This window comes from Miniopterus schreibersii, assembly GCF_964146895.1.
Source record: "Miniopterus schreibersii genome assembly, chromosome: 6".
NCBI classification, from domain to species: Eukaryota; Metazoa; Chordata; class Mammalia; order Chiroptera; family Miniopteridae; genus Miniopterus; species Miniopterus schreibersii.
Window position 1 is genome coordinate 24182902 of NC_138107.1, and position 19933 is coordinate 24202834.

Genomic DNA, 19933 nt, shown 5'->3' on the forward strand with positions numbered 1-19933 from the left:
CGGCTCCACCCGGCGTCTGGCGGGTGGCGGGGAGCCGGCTGCGCCCCTCGTGCCTGCGGGGAGCCCGGAGCGGGCAGGCGCTCCTCGGGCGTGGATTCTAGTGGAGAGAGATCGCCTGAAGGAGGGCCTCCTGAGCTTCGCCTGCTCAGTGCTCGGACCTCCCGAGCACTCAAAGGACTTGGCTTGGGCGCGCGGCGTGTTTTCTGGACGGTGGCGTCCGAGGGGCCGAGTAAGCAAAACCGTCGGGCAAAGTCGAAAACGCGCTCAGAAGTCCGCACCGTGTGGCTGCACAGAGTAGCAGCCTGAGACGGTTAATGATTCAGAGAACCAAGCCAACAAGTAAGACGTTCCCCCCGGAGGAAATCTAATCTTCGCTTCAGTTTTTATATTTCAAAATAGAGAAGGAAAAAAAAGGAAAACACCAAGTGTTGGTGAGGCTGTGAAGTAAATTAATTCTTCTACCCAGCTGCTGGAATGTAAACTGGAACATCTCTCTAAACAAAACACAATTGGGCACTATGTGCTAAAGGAGCATTAGACTGTCTAGGTTTAATGGGTGCAGAGCTTCAGTTTTGCAAGATGAAAGAAGTTCTGGGGATGGATGGCCTCTGAACTGTACATTTAAAAATGGTCACAGTGGTAAATTTTATGTTAGCATATGTCCCCACACTTTTTTAAGTGGGGGGGGGGGAATCCAAGTGTGTCTCTAGAGAATAAATCTGAAGATTCAAATTTGCGAGAAACTTCTTGAAGAAGCCCCCCCAAACCATTCCTTACTCCCCTTTTCCATTGTCCAGAGGCTTGTTGGACGTTCTCAGTGCAAATAAATCAGCTTTTTATTTGACTCAAAGCTGTACCCAAAGACACAGCAGAGATTCGTATGCTGTGATAAGGAAAGGAGATAAGGAGAGGCTACATGGAAATGTGGCCTTCTAAAGCCTGCAGTTGTGCTGTAGCAAAAATGGCAGTAGAATTTGTCTGAAGGGCTTTGAAATAAATTTTACCTGCTGTGACTAAAAATGAGTTGCACAAAATTATTTTAGGGAAAACATTCTGGAAAGTTATATTTTTAAGTCATTTAAGTCAACGTCACTGACCCAGCAAAAAAAAAATGTCCTTTGTCCTTTGCTGGTTGTTTGACTGTGTTTGACTCTAACAAGCTAAATACTTTTCAGGGATCGTGAATTGTCAGTGAATGAAATAATGAAAAGCATGAAAGAAAAATTAGAACATATTCTTAAGGAAGAAATCTTTAAAAATGTCACCACTTAGACCACAGGTCTGCAAACACATGTGAATGAATTCATGGACATCAGGAAAAGCCTAGTAGAAGCCACAGTACAGACGTCCCCCCTTATCTGGCTTGTTTTCCACAGTCAACTCTGGTCCCAAAATATTAAATGGAAAATTCCAGAAATAAACAACACATAAGTTTTGCAGCCATTCTGAGTAGTGTGATGAAACCTCGAGATGTCCTGCTCTGCCCATCTGGGACTTGAATCATCCCTTTGTGCACATATCCACACTGTATATCCTCTATACTGTTAGTCACTTAGTAGTCACCTTGGTTACCAAATGGACTGTCCTGGTACTGAAGTACTTGTGTTCAAGTAACCCTTATTTTACTTAATAATGGCCCCCAAACGCAAAAGTAGTGATGCTGGTAATTCGGATATACCACAGAGAAGGCATAAAGTGCTTCCTTGAAGTGAAAAGGTGAGTACAATAAGATACTTGGAGATTCCTCATTCACATAACAGTATTTTGTCATAATTGTTCTATTGTGTTATTAGTTATTCTTAATCTCTTAGTGTGCCTAATTTATAAATTAAACTTTATCATAGATATATATGTATAGTAAGTCCTCAACGTCATAGATAGGTTCTTGGGAAGTTGTTACTTTAAGTGAAAACAATGTGTAATGAAATCAGTTTTACAATATTCTGATTGATATAAACAAGAGTTAAGTTTCTACAGCATATTTCTGGTCACAAAAATATCACCAAACTTCTGACTAAAGACCCAATACATTTCTAATATTAAACATCGAAATAAATGTGAACTATATCTACATTTAAGAAAGATTAATAAAAACAATAAGATAGTTACTTTTCAACCTACTTATTCCAGCTCAGGGTTGAGGGTGGCCAGAGCTCAGGGTACCAGGCAGGACTCCACCCTGGACAGGACACCTTTCCATGGCAAGGCCACTTACACATACCCCCATGCACTCAGACTGGAACAATTTAGACATGCCAGTTCACCTCGTGTGCACATCTTTGGGATGTGAGAGGAAACCGGAGTACCTTGGTGATAACCCACGCCAACATGGAGAGAACATGCAAACTCCACACAGACAGAGGCCCTAGACAGGAATTGAAAAAAATCATAGAATGTATAGGGTTTATTACTATCTGTGGTTTCAGGCATCCACTGGGGGTCTTGGAACGTATCTCCTGCAGATAATAGGGGACTATATTATTGGTCTAGACAGTAATAATTTAATAGTCTACAGAATCAAATAGACCATGCTGGAAATAATTTTTTTATGCTTTCTAGCCAGATATCAGAATACTGTTTTTGTTCTTGTTTTGTTTTGTTTCTGTGCCCTGACTCGGAATTGAACCAGTGACCTTTCAGTGCACAGGTGGATGTTCAACCAACTGAGCTATGCTGGCCAGGGCTGTTTTAGTTCCTAAAATCTATCTCACCCTGGATCTCAGTGTCCTCATGTAAAATGCAGAGTTATCCATCTTTACAGGATTATTTAAAAAAATATTGTGCCAAATACTGTACTGGACACTGGGTATTCAGTGATGGACAAAATAGACATAATTTGTGTCCTCTTGGAGTGTATAGCCTGGTGAGGAAAACTATACATATGTACATCTACATATTTATAATTATGTGAACTAAAATAACCAATACAATGGAAGCACATAAAAGGGGATTCTAAAATTTTTATTGAATTTATTGGGGTGACATTGGTTAATAAAATTGTATAGGTTTTGGGGGGCCCCTAATTTAAATTGGAGAGCCAGAGAGGTCTTTCAGACAAAGTGACATTTAATCTATTATCTGCAGGATAAATTAGTTAGCTGGGTAAAGCATAGGGAGAAAAAGATTTTAAGTAGAGGGAGCAACATGTACAATGGCCCAAGGCAGGAAATAATTTGGTGGGTTGGAGGAATTGAAAGGGAGCTAGTGTGGGAAATGAGGTGGCAAGCGATATAAAATGAAGTAGTGCCCTGTTAGGTGTGTCTCAATGGTTGAGTGCCAACCCATGGACCAGGTGGTCACGGTTCGATTCCTGGTCAGACCACAGGCCCAGGTTTCAGGCTCGATCCCCAGTGAGGGGCATGCAGGAAGCAGCCGATCCACTATTCTTTCTCATCATTGATGTTTCTCTCTCTCTCTCTCTCTCCCGGAAATCAATAAAAACATATTTTTTTAAAAAAAAGAAGTAATGAGGGAGGCAGGGGCCAGATGGTGAAGACCTCATGGGTCATGTTAGCAATTTGGGTTATATCTTAAATATATTGGAGAAAGCCTTTTGAAAGATATTTAGTGCAGAGATAAGGAGATCCACTTGAAAGATCTCTCTGGCTGCTGTCTCACAAGAAGGTACAGTGTAGAGGAAAATGAGAGACCATGATGGAGGCTTAACTGAGGTGGTAACAGGAGTTTTTAGAGTGATGAATTTGTTTTTAACTGTGAAAGTAGAATCTGTCAGACTTGGCTATGGAGCAGAAATGAGCGGAAATGTCAAGAATGACTCACAAGTTTCTTGAATGACCAGCTGAGATTCTGGCACCCAATTCTGACATGTGGATCCTCCCCCCTCCCCCCCCAACAATTCTCAGACACCAGCTGGATGTCCTACAATTCAGCTCAATTCTTACACTGTCTACCTGGAGATAGCACCAGATTTTATAGGTTAAGTGTTCAGTCCCACAGGACGGTCCATCCCCACCCTCCTACCCAATTCAGATGCCAGTTGCAAGGTAATGGATCACCTGTGCTTCTGAAAGACCGGCTACAGATGGGAGGTTCCCAGGACCTCATCCTTGGGTTTTATTAATTTGCTAGAATGGCTCACAGAACTCAGAGAAACATTTTACCTACTAGATTACCAATTTAGAATTATAACTCAGGAATAGCCAGATGGAAGAGATGCAAGGACCTTCCATGTCCTCTCGCTGTCCCAGCACCTCCACATGTTCACCAACCCTGAAACTCTAGGCCAGTCCTCTGGGATTTTTATGGGCCTTCATTACAGAGGCATGATTGATTTAAATCGTTGGTGATTGAACCCAATCTCTAGCCCCTTTCCCCCTCCCTGAGGTCAGGGGATTGGACTGAAAGTTCCAACCATGTAATCACAGGATTGGTTCCATTGACAACCAGCTCCCACCCTTAGGTAATTTAGGGGCTTTCCAAAAGTCATCTCATTCACATAACAAAACACATCTTTATGGCTTTCATGATTTAGGTAATCCCAAGGGTTTTAGAAGCTCTGTTTCATAAAGGAACAGGAGACAAAAACCAAATATATATTTATTAATATAAATCACAATATCACACTACCTTGCTGATATGATCACTATGGAACTAATTATAAGTCCTAGCCAGTGTGAGTCAGGAAATATTCAGTTAATTCTAGATTCCTTTGTGCTTTGTCAGATTGTTCTAGTCTCACATGGGCTAGTCTGTACCATCATAGACACTTCAGGATTTAGGGTACTTATAGATAAAGGAATTCTTAGAACATAGCAATCTTTCTATTTTTTTCCTTCACTGCCCAAGTCATTCTCATATGTACATTTGCTTTTGTTGAAATAGTTTTGGTGTGCCAAGAGATCTCCCTGAAAGGTCTGGCCTGTCTGTGCACTCTGATTTTTAAGGACTTCGCTGCTGGCATATAAAAGTGCACTTGTAGCCCAGCAGGAGTGGCTCTATTGGTTGAGCATCGCCGGCCGGGGCACGTGCCTGGGTTGCAGATTTGATCCCCAGCTGAGGCTTGTACGGAAGGCAACCAATCGATGTTTCTCTTTTTCTCTCTCCCTTTCTCTCCTTAAGCATGTCATCCGGTGAGGACTTTAAAAAAATGGAGTGTATCTGTGTGATATTCTTCTATGTACATCTATTGGAACATTTGTTTATGTATCACTCACGTGATCTAGCATTTAATGCATTTTCAAAAGCTTATTCACAATCACCATTTTGTCAGCCACACCTTAATCTAAGTTCCTCTCAGTGCTATCATAAAATAAATAGGGGAATATATGATTAACCCTACTTTAGATGCAAATGAAATAAATAAAGGTCACATGCCCTACAGGTAAATTAGGTACAAGAATCCAATTCTCTTGATGACCAATTATAAATCTAAAATCATTTGGTTGTCCAACACCTGGACTTGCAATTATTAAGTCACATACAGTGATGGGAAAATGTTCTACTATGCTAACAATCAAATACTTGATGCCTACAACAGAAATTTTTTTCTTAAGTATAGTCCTTTGCACATTAATCAGTGATTGGGGTTTCATGCCTGAAGCAATTTAAAAAACTGAGTTGCTATGGGACAAAAAGAAAGAATTGGGAAGGAGGTTGTAGAAATGTAGAGTTGATTCAATAATGAGATACATGTGGCAATGTTATACTGATACTTTGTGTGGTGTGGGAGTGTCCTAGATAGAAGTAGTAGTACTGTATTTGAGAGCCGCTATGCAATGGAATGCATAGAAATATTTCCAAATGGACGCATCTCCAGAAATGCCAATGGCATTGCCAATTGTGGCAGGATAGTAAGGAGCTAGGAAAATTCCTGGGCAAGTGGAATGGGGAAACTGAGACAAGAAAATTAAGCGAGGCCAAACAGTGTGGCTAGCTTGCAGCCGGCTTATGGATTGCAAGACCTTGTCTTCCCCAACCAAGGACACTTGAGAGCAAATGGTTTATACCCCTCCTCCCTAACCAGAGAATAGCTTAAATCACCCTTGTCTAAGAAAATGGAGAACAAAGACCCAATTAATGCCATTTGTGCCAGCTACACCCAAGAACAGATGAAGTCTGGGGGACAAATAACAAAACCCCCCAAAGCATTTGAATCATATCACTTATGGGGGGGAAAGGGAGATTTTATCTCACCCACTGAATAAAGAAGCCAACCGTCTTGGGACTTGCCAAGATAAAATTGCCAGATGTTCTCATAAATTCTGGGAAAAGCCACAACAATGTAAAAGGGGGACCTTGAAATCTAGTCTATCTGTCAGAGGAACCTTGAAACTTATAGGGGGGAAAAGTATAAAACTCTTGAGCCCCCACAAAGAGGGGTGCTCAGACTAGCTGAGTTGTCCACGTGTGCCTAATGTCAAGTGCATTCTTAATCAATTCACTTGCTTTGCTTCCTTAAATTCTCTTGCTCTGCTTCAACATTGCTTTCTGTCACTTGTCTGAATTCTTTCTCACCAGCGTAAGCAGAACTGAGGAGGAGAGAGGCCCCTCAGACTCGGGTAACACAATGATGTATCTTTTTTCTCTCTAGCTGCTTTTAAGAGTTTTTCTTCATCTTCACTGTTCTTTAGTGCCTGAGTATGGACCGTGTTCATTTTACCTACAATATTTGCAGTGCTACTTTAATCATGGCTTTCTTCAGTTTTAGAAAATTCTCAGCCATTATCTCTTCAAATATTGCCTCTAAACTATTCTGTTTTCTTCTTCTAGAACTCCTGTTAAAAGAAGTTTACCCTTAATCTCCCATATTTTTTCATATCTTTATGGCTTCACTATGTGTGATGACATCTTCCAGTTTACTGATTTCCTCTCCAACTATTTTGATTCTACAGTTTAAATTTGTTCATTGAATTTATAGTTACTATATTTTAAAATCTCCAGATGTTGACTGTTTTGTTAAGGTCTCTATTTCTTTTTCCTGTAGTCAAATTATTTATTATGCTTTTTAAATCTTTCTTGCATTGTTATAATATGTTGAACATAATTATTTTAGTCCCTTTTGGATTGTTCCATTATTTCTAATTCTCTTTTTTTACTGCATTTGATGATTCTCCACATTCATCATGTGTCCTTGTATGATTTGTAGTTTAGGAATGTGAATTCATCTTCACTGTGGCTGTGTTTTCTATGAGACTTCTATATGCTCAGACCCTGTCCAGTGGTCTGATATCTTCTATTTATCTTTGCTTTTTCCAAATCCAGGGCTTGAGAATGCATCTGGGATCAGCATTTATGTTAAATTCTCACCTTGTAATTCTCATATCATGTACATAGTATAAATTCAGAAACCATACCCATCTGTGGTATAGGTTTGGGGATTTGATTCTTCCCAGGAACTTTTTCTCCATTCAGAACCCTAGGGCAGCAATTTTTAACCAGTGTGCCCCAAGAATTTTTAAAACATGCAAGACCTGACTATTTAGTGAGGGGCACTGAAGTCTTTTCCCTTAGACTGTCAGATAAAAAAAAAAATGACAACAGCCAACACAACAATAGCCATCGGTGTGAATGAATCAAAATTGTACCTATTTTTTTTGTCAGATCTGTAAAAAAATGTGTTATATTATAGATGCTGCAGAATTTTAGTAATTAGTTTGTGTGTGCCATGAGATGAAAAAGATTGAAAATCGCTTCCCTCATGTATGACAGGTTTCCTTGGTGTTTGTGTTCCACTCGACAGAATTTTTCTAGCTCCCTTTTCTCAGCTTGGTAGCTGTTCTAGTGTCTTGTCTTTATATCAGTGTCTCACTTCCAGCTCCCTCTTTCATCTAGACAAGCAACGTCTTCATTTCCCTGAGGACATTCAGGCCTCTGTTTTGAACCTCAGGTGTGGCATTTTCCTGAACTGCCAAGGCCCCTGGTGATTCCCTTTCTTTCTCTTGATTAGGCTATGTATTTTGTTGTTGTTGTTGTTGCTATAGTTTATCCAACTGCTTGTTCAGTCAATGTATATCTAGTGAGAAGGTTAATATCAGCTAAGTTAGATTTGTTATAGGAACAGTATATATTCTCCATATCAAATTAATTCTGATCTGAGTCCTCACTTGCTAGGGTTGTAAGATAACCACTATCAGTCTTTAAATTAGGAATTGCCTTCCCTTTCCCACAGTTGCGCAAGAATTTTCAGAGACATGCACAGTTTAGAAAACTTGGGGAAAGACCTCCAGCACTCAGTTAATTTTAATCATCACTGAGTGCGCATTACCTAGATTCATTCAGTCTATTTGAAAAAATCCACATCCTTTACGATAGGTTTGGTCATAAGTATCTTTTACCTTAATTTTCATCCATCTCTAGGAAGGTAATTAAATCTTTTCAATTCTAAGGATCTACCTCTTGGTGAGAATGGTAGGGACATTTGAAACGAGAGGTGCATTTATTTGGCTATCATAATGGCTAGGGTATGCCATCATTAGTGCCTAGAAACCAGGGATACCCAATGAAGCTTGTGCAGAAAGGCCACCAAACTTCTCTTTGTGAAGCATTGTCTATTCCATTCATCTCTTGAATGGTTCAATTTAATTTCCTTTGAAGGACTGTACCAAAAATATTTGGGTTTTTTAAATCTTCACCTGAGGATATTTTTTCTCATTGCTTTTCAGAGAGAGTGGGATGGAGGGAGGGAGAGAGAGATCAATGTAAGAGAGACACATTGATTGGTTGCCTCTTGCTCACCCACCTACCAGGGCCAGGGATTGAGCCTGCAACCGAGGTACATGCCCTTGGCGGGAATCAAACCCAGGACTCTTCAGTCTGCAGGCCAGCACTCTAACCACTGAGCCAAACTGGCTAGGGCTGTAGCTAAAATGTTTTAACTTGTTTTCTAGGCATCTTAGCTCAGGCTGCCATAACAAAATACCATAGACTGGGTGGCTTAAACAACAGGAATTTATTTCTCACAGTTCTGAAGGCTGGGAAGTCCAAGATATTTTGAATTGTTATCTCTGGTAGGAATTTCAGATATATTCTAGTCCTTCTGCAATTTTGTCTCAGGGAAATTTTCTAAGATGTCTAATATTCAAAGAGAATGAATGAGAGTGAGGACACTAGCAAAGATTTTGGAAACTAGAGAGAAGATGGGTGGGTGACAAGTTCTCACTTGTCATAATCATATTACATCCAAGGAAGACAAACCATAAGCAGGCAGTGAAGAAATCCCAGAAGTGAGGCGCCTTGCACCATAGACCTCCCAGAGGCTCAGAAATTGTCAGTGCCAAGTGTGTTAAGCATACCTTCTTATTCTGATGTTTACACGCTTGAGGCCTTACTGATAGTGGGGCAACTGTACCTCCCAGAGCTAGCCAATTCCTCGAGATAGTAGAGTCTCCTTCACTGTGCCTTTCGTTGCAAAGCAACCGGTCCAAAGCCCACACCACCTCCCACCTCTTTTATCAGGATCTTACATTCTGTGGTCCAAATCATCCCAGGGGCAGGCATCAGGCCCCTAGGGACAGTCCCAGTGCCCCAGAGCCTGCTGAAATTGTTTGAACTAGCCAAGCCTAGCCTGCTTACCCCACCTCTCCCATGAAAACCACAATAAAAGCTCTTGCCCATATTTCTCCCTCACTCCTTCTGCCTTCTGACGACCCTGGTGCTTCTCCTTGTGGCTCTATGTCATGCAGCATACCTCCTCCTCTTGGCAGCTGCGAATAACTGTCTTTTCAATGAAAGTTGCCTCCTGATCTGAATAATCATAAAATTAATAATAAAATACTAAATTCTAAAACACCAGGAATCTCTGAAAAAGAAAGATAAAACAGGAGGATTGCTTGAAAGTTTGTATAAGAAGCAGTTAGATAAGAAAAAGCTAAAGGAGTTCATCACCACTAAGCCAGTACTACAGGAAAAGTTGAAGGGTCTTCTTTAAGAAGAAGCTAATGAGCAAAAGAATCTGACAACTAAATAGACCCAGAGACATTGACTCATGCAACAGAGGATGGTATTTCAGAGGGAAGAAGGAAGGGGGGTGGAGGGTGGGAAGAAATTAACCAAAGAAGTTATATGCATATAAGCATAAGCCATGGACACAGTCAATAACGGGGTGAAGGCCTGGGGAGGGAGTGGGAGTGAAGTGGAGGGGGTTAATTGAGGGGAAAAATGGGACACCTGTAATACTCTCAACAATAAAGATAAATTAAAAAAAAAAAAAAAGAAGCAGTTAGATACTCCCAATCTCCTTTGCTACCCACCGCCCACCCTCCTTGCCTACCACCATGTATAGTGGTCAACTGCCCCTCTCCCACTACAGCAGACTTTGTTTACTTTCTGAATAAAAGAGAACCAGAGGGCCCTGACTGGTGTTGCTCAGTGGTTAGAGCATCTGCCCTCGGACCTCAGGGTACTGGGTTCAATTCCCAGTCAAGGGCACATACCTCGGTTGCAGGTTCGATCCCCGGCCCCAGTTGGGGCACGTGTGGGAGGCAACCAATCTATGTGTCTCATCGATATTTTTCTCTCTCCCTGTCCCTTTCACTCTCTCTAAAAAGTCAAAGGGAAAAGTATTCTCTGGTGAGGATTAGCAACAACAAAAAAGAGAACCAGAGGGAGTGAAGGTACCACACTGAAAACAAAAGTGGCAAGTGCAGGTCCACATATTGAAGGGAGAAACTCTAGATACATACAGCTACAAGATCAGTAGCAAGCAAGCTTCATGTAGAACATCAGACACATTTTTGTTGTTGTTGTTGTTTTCTGGAAGTCTAAGAAGCCCAAAAGAAAAGCCTAAAGATACTGATGATTAGGGGTCTCCCTAAGAATAACCTCAGCAGATCACGCTCTAGTAAAGTTCACCAGTTTACAATCCCTGCCTATTGCACACACAGCTTCAAGTCAGGTTTGAATGCTCTGCTCTTAAATGTGAGTGAATAGTCCATGATTCCCATGCATTTTAGCAGAGCCTCCAACATCAAAGACAGAGACAAAATATAAGTGTAAGCTAGAACTTAGAGAAAACAGAAACTAAGAGAGAGAGAAAAAGGTTAAAACAATGACACCCAGCTCATTAAAATCTAGAGATAAGAAGAAATAACATATCCATGAAACAAAAATAGATTAGTAAAAAACAAAAAATTATGAGAATACTAAAAAAATACCAGCACATGGAAACTTAAAATATGATAATAGAAAATAAAAATCTCAATAGAAGGATTGAAGTCTCCCAGAAAGTAGAATAAAAATGGAAAGAGATATAAAATGACAGAAATCATCAAAGAACTAACTCAAAAATTCCAGAATAGAAGGATTGATGTTGTAGATTGAAAGGTCCCACCCCTTTCCCAGAACAACAGATGAGAAAACACCTGAATCAAAGTAAATTATTATGAAATTTCAGAACACTTGGGACAAAGAGATCTTAAAGATATTCAGAAAGAAAAACTGCCACACGTAATGGATCAGGGCTGGGAATGGCCTCAGGCTTCTCAACGGACACACCAGTAAGCCAGATGACAATGGAGCAGGATATCCTCTTCATGCTTCGGACGATAAATGACTCCTGACCCAACTACTAGGGATCCAGAAAATGGGGGATTCAGCACAGGAGAGAGGGAGAAAGTCCCAGGCCTGCAGATGTGTGGGGCAGAGGGAACAGTAAGTCCTGATTAGTAGACTAGACAAGGGAGAGGCTCCAGGATGGCTGTCTCCAAGGGGATAGATTTGATAGAATACCTGACATCTTTGAAAAATATGTTGAGACAGGACTTACATTTCTAGAAGAGAGTTTAGGTTAAATTAATGTAAGATACATTGAAAATTTAATATGTGACAAAACAAGTCAGGAAAACAAAAACTTGTATAAGAAAGGAAATATAATCCTACTATACTACATGGCTCAGCAATGAAAAATATCTCATGGTCTTAACAATGTAAATGACACGTAAATACTGACTATTGATCTAATAAAAAAGCCGAGACAACATACATCATGAGGAAGGAGGAGATATGTGTGCATATGTGTGGGTGTGGGTGTGAGGACAGTAAGTATGTAACAGAACCATAGTCTCACCTCCCATAATAGGAAGTTCAAAGATATATAAAACTGAAAAAAAACTTAGAATAGCAGTATTAATAAGAATAGAAATATGGCTGTAAATACTAAAAGAAACAGGTAAAAAGGATTGAGATTGAGTCCTTTGGAAATAAGATTTGGGAGGGAAGCAATGAAGCTATTGCTTTACTGTTGGATTACTGTTTTTCATCAACTTTCTGGAACTATTTAATTTTTTAGACTATGAATATATAAACTGATAAAAATAAAATCACGTTAAAATTTCTTTCTAAGTTGTAAAGTAACGCATAAAGACCATATTATTAATGATGGTACTAACAATAATCTGTTTCTTTAGTGGGTTTTGTACAGTGTTTATGCTAGTTAAATGAGAGCTTACACATTAATGTCCAGAACACTGTTTGGCATATAGTAAATGCTCAATAAATAATAATTTTCTTCCTCTACTACTTCTCAACAAAAGTATCTAAAACTTTTTTCATGTCAAAACAAATAGAAAAAAAAAAAGTGAGATGTTTTGATTTTTTTTGTCTACCAACAAATATTATTATAATATAAATTACGTTATTTTTAAGGACAATAATTTAATACTGGAAAAAGTTATAGTTCTGTAGCTAAAACATAGAAATCAAATTACTTATAATTGGTTTAAGTTGTTTCATGTTTCCCCAGACCAATATGATGGCTACCGAATCAAAAGGAAAAACATGCTAGTTAATCATAGCATAAGCTTTTCTCCTAATATGGTATGAGCAATTTTAACGTTCTTACTGTATGACATCTTAGGGTGTGTATTTTCTTAACTCTCAGAGGAAGATTAGTAATATATCATGTGATTTTTTTTTTTTTTAACCCAAGTTGCTACCAGACTTTATTTAGAGCTCTGAAAAGCCCATGCTCCTTACATTATAATTAAGCAATGATGTAATCTGATCTAGATTTGTGTCTGAAGTAATTACAGGCGATTTCACAATGATGTTTGCCTTGAGTTTTTGTTTTAGGAATGAATTCTCATGGAAAAGAAAAACTTTCTAGAAACTCTGTTTTAAATGTCTTCTGTGAACTTCATAGATATTCTCAAACAACATAGTGTTATTTGTTCCAAAAGCCATGTTCCCCAATTTGGTATCAAGTATCAATACCATTTACCAAGGCCAGTCACCTCTCAAATATAAGAAATTTTCAGAAGGTTCCTTATGTTCAGTCTGCTCTCATCTGCAATCCACAATTCTGCAATTCATCATTTTACATTCTCACACTTTCTGCATGTCAATATTACATATCCTTTTAAAATGCAAATGGTTGTGGTCATTCACTGGCTAATATTTCCCCCTTAGTAACTGGAATCATGCAAAGGAAGCTTTAGTGGGGAGATGGGAAAGATTAGGAGTGTGTGTGTGTAAACGATGGTTGGTGGCTGTGGAGAGCCTGAGTTAAGAATAGGATGCTGGATACATAAGGGAAAGGGGGAAGAAGGGTGTGGGGAAAAATGGTGATGGTCCCCTAAGATAAATATTAAGAGGGTATGTGAATAGGAATATTAGCACAAATGAAGAGGTTAAATGCCTTTTTAAATCTGAGGCCTCGATTCAGTGTTTAGGCTCACAATCTATTCCTATCTAGACCGTTTGACTCTAGCTAATATAACGGGAAAACACAGATACCGCAGTTGCCTAAAAAGGCCTTTCCTGACCTCCCTGAGCCTCCCAATTATATTTTCTTTCAGTTGTTTTTTGAGGTTGAATTTACACATATTTGTGTGACTCTTTTATCTTATTCTCAGTCACTAGACTACAAGTTCCTTAAGGAGAAGCATCTGTCTTTTTTTGGCTAACAATTGTATCCCAGATTCTCCATGAACAGGTTTTGAATGAATCAATAAGCATACATTTTGGCTCTGGCTGGTAGGCTCAGTGGCTGGAGCATCAGCCTGCACACCAAAGGGTCGCAGGTTCAATTCCTGGTCAAGGGCACATACCTGGGTTACAGGTTCTATCCCTGGCCCGGTTGGGGTGCATGTTGATGTGTCTCTCTTACATCGATGTTTCTCTCTCTCTTTATCTCTCCCTCCCTCCCTTTCACTTTCTCTAGAAATCAATGGAAAAAATATCCTCGGGTGAGGGATAACCAAAATAATAATAATAATAATAATGATAATACATGTTAACTGTGAAAATCACTTCAATCCATCAGAAATCACTGGCACGAAAGAGTTTTTTAAAAAAAGAACAGATTCTGCCACTAAAAAGACACCCATGATGACTTGGGGTTCCCTTGCCAAAAGGAATATTTGCCACCAAACAGAGTGGAGTCAACTTGTGACTCGTCCACTTTGGTGAAGTAATTGTGTACAGACTGAGGAATGGGACTTGCCTGTTGCTCCAGAAATGGCACTAGGCCTGTTGCTAAAGACAAAGGTGCTAAGAAATGCACATCCTGAAGAGAGTTTCCACAGTTGGAAAATTACCCCCACTTCACTCCAGCCCATATGAACAGACGTTTTGTGAAGAGGAAGAGGGGCCTTGAGGTCAGGGGTGCCAGCCTGGTGAGAATGAGGTTCCCAGTGAGAGGTCCCCCCTTCCATTGCAGAGAGGTGCTCTTACACTCTTGCCCAAACCAAGAGGGGAGAAAGATTGAGGGTGCCTTCAGGGAGGGGTGGGTATTATTGACCTGCCCTGTGCCTACTTGAATGAGGAAAGGGAGTGGAGATGATGGAGGAAGAGAGAGGGAATGGCAGAGGTGCAGCCATTTATTTGGTGTTCCAGAATTGGTGGTTTACCGCAGGCAATGTGGTCACTGCTCAAGATGACTAGAGCCACCTTGCTGGTACCCTGCCCCTGCACCACCCCTGCCCCATCACCAGAGGGCGGCTTGCTGGTAAGGAAACTAGAACCAGAGGCTGGAGGGAATGTACAGTTAATGCCAGGAGATAGGGGTGGGGTGGGGTAGGGGAAAAGATATACTGGAGCCAGACCTCACACCTCACATCTAAGAATCCTATAGCTGGATCCCCCCTGGAACCCTACAAAGAACTCACAAGAGTGCTCTGCCACACTGAGGACATAGACAATGAGCTAGGGTTAGTCCGAGAAACAAGTTACTAAAATGTCAGGTTCCCAGTACCATATTCAGTTCAGGTCTCATGCATACATTCTGAGAAATAAGGCTGTGCAAACACAAAAGCAATTATGGAATAAACTTCTTGCAGATATGACCTGCCCTAGACCACTCTGACCTGCTCCTGTTGAAGAATTTGCTGCAAGGCGAATTGAATTCTCCGCCACAACCAGCCGAGATTCGGTCCTCACCGGTGTTGGGGCAGCACCTGTGCACTTGTGCCTTGTCTTGGCTAGAGTTGTACTCGTGAATAACTGCTTGTAAATGAAATGTTACTAAATCACGTCATAATTTCAGTCTAACCTAGGAGTTTTTTATTTAATAGAAAGCTGTAATGAATTTATTGTAGCTCTACTGAGTTCAAAGTTTACATACTCATGCTCATTTATTAACCAAAGCTTAGATTTTCTTATATTTTAGGATTAGTATGATAATCGGTACTACTTAAGTACGTGCTGCCTTCATTTACAACTGATGACTACAACAGTTGTTTTTTTGCAACTGTTTTAAATTTCTCACAAATTTTAGTGGAAAAGAAGTTGTTACTTGGGGATAAATTGCCCTGAGTCCTGTTTTAGACATTTTATAAGTCAGGATTCCTACCTGCAAGCAATAGATACTTACTCTGGCTGATTTAAGAAAAACAATTTATTTTAAAAATATTAGGTACTTCTTAGAATCACTAGGAGGGTGAGGAATCAAGGTTTTTTGAGGCTACAAAGCCAGAAACAAAACCCTGTATCATGCTAGGAAATTGACTTAAATGAAGTTATCACTTCCTGCTTCTAGGCAGACATCGCAATTCCCACTGGATCCAGAACCGGCTGCTTCTAGCCCTGCCCCCGCCACTCACTTTAGAGCTCTGACCAGCCCTCGCCACTGCTACTGCCACCCCTGTTACTAGAATGGACCCCCTGTGGACTCTACTTCTAGATGTCATTAGCTGCTGATTCAGAGTGTGGGGAAAGTAGATCTGATTGGCAGAGCCTATGTCATATGCTTGTGCTCAGTAGCAAAAGAGGCTGGCAAAGTGGGGACTCAGCAATGTTAGCTTCTGTAGTGGAAAGTGCCTCTGCCTTGTAAGAGGAGAGGGACTCCAGAGACATAGGAGAAGCAGCAGAATATGTACAGTGGACATGCTGGGACCGAGATGCATGTTGGAAATTCAAGGAAAGTTGTTGAACAGTTGGACATGTAGATGCTGTTGCGTAGGTGCTATTTAAAGTCATGGGACTGGGCAAGATCACCTGAGGAGAGTGCATAGACAGAGAAGGCAGTGTAGAATGGAGTTCGATTCTTAGGAACAAGAGAAGGAATCTGAGGGAGCAAACAGTTGGTGAGTCCTGGACTGATGTCAAGAACCTTGGAAGCCACTTAAAGTTTCACAAGGGAGGAAATGATTGGCTATCGAATTATGGTGAAAAGAAAATTGCCCTCTAGGTGTATTCCCTAGAATAGGGTCACTGCCCCATTAGAACAGAGTCACCCAGTCAGCAGCAAAAGCTGGGACACCAGTGGCCCTGCCTTATCTGTACTTGCAGATGCCCACCGCCTACACAGCCCACACCTGCAGAATGCCTGGGAAACATTCTGATCAACTGGAGCAGTTTCCAGTAACACGGGGATGCTGCTGCTTTGTGCAACACTTTTCCCTTTATCTTGCAACACAAGGTCAAGTTCTGTTTGCCCAACGACACAAAGCATTTCATTGATAGTGTGCTTTCCTCGCCAGGAGGGTGGTGCTGAGGAATGGTCTCTGACCCCCATGGCGGGGGTCTGAGGAAAAACAACACACTATATAAGTGGATGTTTTTCTCGTTTAATTAGAAAAGGTCATGAGGCTTTTGGTCTTGTTTTATTTTGTAGACAACAGCCATTGATATATTGGTCAAAGGGGCCACATTTATAATAAGAAATGAAGAAAAAGAGAAAGAATGAATTCAATTAATAATAGTTAAAAATTAATTAATAAACCACCAAAATCTATATTTTTAGCATTTTTGTCACTATGAATGGCCGACCCACTGAATAAACATTGAGCTGACAAGGAGGGTTTCTCTAAGCTTTTGTGTTAGTTAATGGTCCGAAGTTCATGTATCTCCTTTAATAGGATAAAGGCATTTTCACCGAAGTTATTTGAAAGAACAGTCACATTTGAAGTAACATCCTGCCGAGGCTGGAGGTAGTACAGACACTCTGAAAATAAAAAGAGAATGGAAAATGAATAGGTAGCACATATAAATTGAAAAGTAAATCTGCACAGACTCCTTTTCAAGTCTTGTAATTTACATGATTTATTCTTTTATTTGGTCATTTCCTTACTCATCTCACAAAGATTTAGAAGTAGTCCTGAAATAAAGATTAAAATATAAATAATTTAAAAATTGGGATGAGCAAAAATGTAAATAGAAGGAGAAGTAATCCAAAACCTTGGGGAAAATGCGCAGAGTGCCGAAATGAAGACAAAAAGAATGAAGAAGTTGTGTTAGTTAAGCTTCATAAATGTTTGGAAATTGAATTCATGTTTGTTGGCTATTACATTTTCTCTAAGCTATTGAAAACCACAGCCAGAAAGCTTGGGGGGTGTTAGGCAAGTCCCTCAGCAGACTTATACAAGTGCTTTGCACTTTGTAGACATGTAATGAGTTCCTGCTGGACTGAGAAAAAGTTAGAACATGAGGCCAAGCAATTATTAAGTCTTCATGCTATTATTATAACAGATTTTTTGTTTTGTTTTTATTTTTTTCTAATTTTAAATGTCATTATGCTCATTGCATATGATTATGTTCTTGGATGTTAGGAAAATTAAAATCTCACATACCATCAAATCTAAAGGGAAATAACAGTAAAGTCAGTTTTTCTTCATTAAGTGTCTCTTCCCCATCACCTACTCTTCTGAGAGAGAAGGAAGATGATGATCACATAAAAGGCACTGAATTAGGGGCCAGAAAGCTGCGTTCAGTCAGGGCACTGCTACTAGCTGGACTAACCCATGGGTCATAAACAGATTTCATCTTTAAGCCAGATCTCTCTGACTTACAGGAGCTGTGTGGAGTGCTCCTGTCACAGGGTCCTGGGGTCACATCTGGATTCAGCAGGACAACATTCCATGACATGAACATAATTTGCCTGTGGCCACCGTGGAGCCTGTTATTAAATTCATCAGTAGCATGGGTTGAACTGTGGTAGGCAGTTAGATGCATGTGAGCAGAGCAAGGATAATGGACCAAATACAGAAGGTCACCAGGGCAGAAAGCCCCAGGTGCCTAGCAACAGGCAAAACTGGGAAAAGAAGGACCTTGCCCCAGAGTGACCTTTCCTCCCCTAGCATATCACTTGTTACATGGTTTGGACTCTCCCCTGGCATGTTGCCAGTCATTTGGGTTAGACCACCTTAGAGGGGGAACAAAAATGGGAGCCGGAGAATAGCCCTTGAACATTAAGACCCCAGGACAATGAGGTTCTGACCAAGTGAATCAAATACATCCAGGCCTCAGTTGTGTTTCAGCTCCAGGCCCAGAGAAGCGGCAAAACCAGACAAGTGACACCATGGCTGACTTCAGGACCTGCTGCAAAAGCTAATGACCCTCTGCCCTGGTGCTAACCAATTAGAAGAGACTGTCACACTGAAAGTACACACCTGGAAAAGTGATGAATATTGTTTTGGGATTCTCCCCTAAGACCTCCAGATAAATTACCCTCAAGACCAGGACCCTGTGTGACTCTCTCTATGGAGCACACCCTCACTTTTCTCCAGGGTGCGTTTTTCTTTTTGCTTTATTTCTCCTAAGCTCTAAGGACCCTTCTTTTGCCTCCGTAACTTGTTCCCTGAACCCATGCAGCTTGGCTGGCTCACTTCTTCCACCGTTCAGTACTTCCATCTCTGTGACTTAACTAAATAAACTTTTGCTTGTAGTTGAGTCTTGGCTCTGAATTCTTTCTTAGCCAGAACTCAGGTACTGAGGTTGCTGAACTGAGGTCCAATCGCTGGTAACATTCCAGTGCTATTTTCACCACCAACAGAACTGCATTATTTATATAGTGTCTTTCAACTCTAATATATTATCATTAGGTAAAGAAAAATAATAATTGAAGTTTTTAGGAATACTTTAAAATACAGGTTTCATTATTATGAAGGCCAATACATCAGGAGATGAATGCCATGGAAAAGAAAGTCTACTATACTCACAGATCCCAAGAGGAAAGGGCACACCCCATTATGGGGGCCACACAGGGAAGCATGGGGTATGTCAAAAAGCAGAGGAGTAGGGGAGATATTGGCAACAGTCTTTATTGTGGTTTCTGCAAAACGAAACAGGTGAGGCAAGGTAAAGGGGTTTAGGATTGTCTAGTTTGAATAATCTCAGTGGGCTCTGTGGAGCACAGGGCTGTCCCCTAGTTGTCTGGTAGCTGGCGCTGGGGTGATTAGGGAAGGGGAATAACTGCCCTGAGTGTGGGAGTCCACAGAGGAGGTGGTTGAGGGTGTGGGCTCTGGATTGGTTGGTTTGCAGCTCCTCCAGAGTCAGCAAGGCCTCAATTTCAAAGCATTCAAATACAGAAAATAAAAAGACATGGTAATACAGGGCATTTTTCAGAATATTAGTACTCTTTTGCATTTCATTTGGGTAAATATGGTGTCTCTTACTGCTATGAATTCCTTTTGATTATGGGAAGAAAATGTAAACAAGTAATAAACTGTTCTTTTCTAAATGGGAGAGTCCTCAGACATTTGAAAGAGATATCCCCTAATACTCCCGTATTGTTTTGGTTGTCATAACAGCAGTTTGGGTC

General features: G+C 40.6%; 1 protein-coding gene across 1 annotated transcript in view; it reads left to right on the forward strand.

The window, feature by feature from the left end:
- The first annotated feature begins 21 nt into the window (after positions 1 to 21).
- Positions 22 to 19933, forward strand: part of PRIM2 (DNA primase subunit 2) — a 308489-nt gene continuing 288577 nt past the window's right edge. Inside the window, exon 1 of the mRNA XM_081140094.1 lies at positions 22 to 1716. The gene's annotated coding sequence lies outside the window, so the exon portion shown is untranslated. The remainder of the gene's footprint in view (positions 1717 to 19933) is intronic.